The following is a 2,382-nucleotide window of genomic DNA, read 5'->3' as shown; positions in this document are numbered from 1 at the left end:
GCCAAAGAGTTTTCTAAAGGAGTGCTACCATTTTATACTTCCACCAGCAGTGTAAGAGAGTAAAAATAATTTTCATAAATGGGTAGAATTATGGCTCTCATAATATATCATACAGATATAAAAATGAACACCTTAAAATTTTATTTAACGCATTCAATGAGAGAAGCAGGCTGAAGTTATCATCAGTTTAAAAGAGAATCCAAAGAAAAAACATACTTATATAGAGTTGAAAATGGCTGAAAGATAATAAACAGAGATAGAACCAGATTACTGGAAAGAGTTTGTCCTATACAGACAACGCATTGTTGTAAAATAGTTTGAGGACAAAGAAAAGCTAAAATCAAATGACTTACAAGAGTGTGCTCTAGATAACACATTGTTTTTCATTGAAACACATTTACTTTCCTTCTACAGAGGGTTCTAATTGACCCATAGACTCTCCAACACTTGTCACTTTTTTTAAAATTTTAACCATTTTGATGGCTGTGCACTGTGGCTTTAATTTGGATTTTCACTGATAATCTTACAACTATGAACATGTTTTCATATTTTAATTGGCCCATTAGCCATCTTTTGGTGTTAAAGTTCTATTGAAGAAATTTGTCATTTTATTGTAGTGGGTTGACTGTTTTTTTACTTGTGTATTTGCAGGAATTATTTTACTTCAATCCAAGTCCTATGTCAGTACACGTATGAGTATTCATCTGCAGTTTGCCTTTTCACTTAATGGCATCTTTAAATGAATAGAAAGAATTACATTAAAATATTCCTTGTTTAATTATATTCTTGGATTTTATAACTTGTTTTAGGTTCATTTGTTTTTATTTTAGCCCTTTGAAGATCTTACTGTATCTCTTATGGTTTTTAATTTTGCTTTAGAGATATCTGCTGTAAGTTTCTTTATTATTTCTTTGCAGATCTCTGTTTGCTTTTACAATCTCTTTTTTTTCTTTGCTCAGAAGATCTTTATTTTGAGTCTAGAGTCAAAAAATTTAAATAACTGAGTGGTTACGGTGATCGATTTGGCCGGGTTAGCCGACTTCCGCCCGCGTCCAAGATGGCGATTAAGCGGCCTTCATAACCTTTACGGGGCTGGGCAGTGTTGACGCCGGAGCTGGCAGGGGGTGGAGCGGTTAGTAAACAGCAAATGCGGGAACTGCTGGGCCGGAGTCAGCCATGGACTGGAAAGAAATTCTTCGCCGGCGGATAGCGACGCCCAACACCGGTCCAAACAAAAAAAAAAGTGAACAAGAATTAAAAGATGAAGAAATGGATTTATTTACCAAGTATTACTCAGAATGGAAAGGAGGTAGAAAAAACACAAATGAATTCTATAAGACCATTCCCCGGTTTTATTATAGGCTGCCAGCTGAAGATGAGGTCTTACTACAGAAATTAAGAGAAGAATCCAGAGCCGTCTTTCTGCAAAGGAAAAGCAGGGAACTGTTAGATAATGAAGAATTACAGAACTTATGGTTTTTGCTGGACAAGCACCAGACACCACCCATGATTGGAGAGGAAGCAATGATTAATTATGAAAATTTTTTAAAGGTTGGTGAAAAAGCTGGACCAAAGTGCAAGCAATTTTTCGCAGCAAAAGTCTTTGCTAAACTCCTTCATACAGATTCTTATGGAAGAATTTCCATCATGCAGTTCTTTAATTATGTCATGAGAAAAGTTTGGCTTCATCAAACAAGAATAGGCCTCAGTTTATATGATGTTGCTGGACAAGGGTATCTCCAGGAATCTGATTTAGAAAACTACATATTGGAACTTATCCCTACTTTGCCACAATTAGATGGGCTGGAAAAATCTTTTTACTCCTTTTATGTTTGTACAGCAGTTAGGAAGTTCTTCTTCTTTTTAGACCCTCTAAGAACAGGGAAGATAAAAATTCAAGATATTTTAGCATGCAGCTTCCTAGATGATTTATTGGAGTTAAGGGATGAGGAACTGTCCAAGGAGAGTCAAGAAACAAATTGGTTTTCTGCTCCTTCTGCCCTACGGGTGTATGGCCAATATTTGAATCTTGATAAGGATCACAATGGCATGCTCAGTAAAGAAGAACTCTCCCGCTATGGAACAGCAACCATGACCAATGTCTTCTTAGACCGTGTTTTCCAGGAGTGTCTCACTTACGATGGAGAAATGTGATGTTGAGCATCTTTTCATCTGCCTGTTGGCCATCTGATGTCTTCTTCAGAAGAATGGCTCCTGGGCTTCCCTGGTGGCTCAGTGGTTAAGAATCTGCCTGCCAATGCAGGGGACACGGGTTCAGGCCCTGGCCCGGGAAGATCCCACATGCTGTGGAGCAACTAAGCCTGTGCACCACAACTACTGAGCCTGTGCTCTAGCGCCCTCAAGCCACAACTACTGAGCCCA

The 2,382-nt window shown here is 38.2% G+C and overlaps 1 pseudogene; it reads left to right on the top strand.

The window, feature by feature from the left end:
* Positions 1-1,049: 1,049 nt before the first annotated feature.
* On the top strand, positions 1,050-2,154 carry LOC115839052 (serine/threonine-protein phosphatase 2A regulatory subunit B'' subunit gamma pseudogene; annotated as a pseudogene).
* Positions 2,155-2,382: the final 228 nt, after the last annotated feature.

Source organism: Globicephala melas, chromosome 18 (genome assembly GCF_963455315.2).
Source record: "Globicephala melas chromosome 18, mGloMel1.2, whole genome shotgun sequence".
In the NCBI taxonomy this organism is placed as follows: Eukaryota; Metazoa; Chordata; class Mammalia; order Artiodactyla; family Delphinidae; genus Globicephala; species Globicephala melas.
Note: the sequence above shows the minus strand (reverse complement) of the source record. Positions and strands in the feature narration are given on the sequence as shown.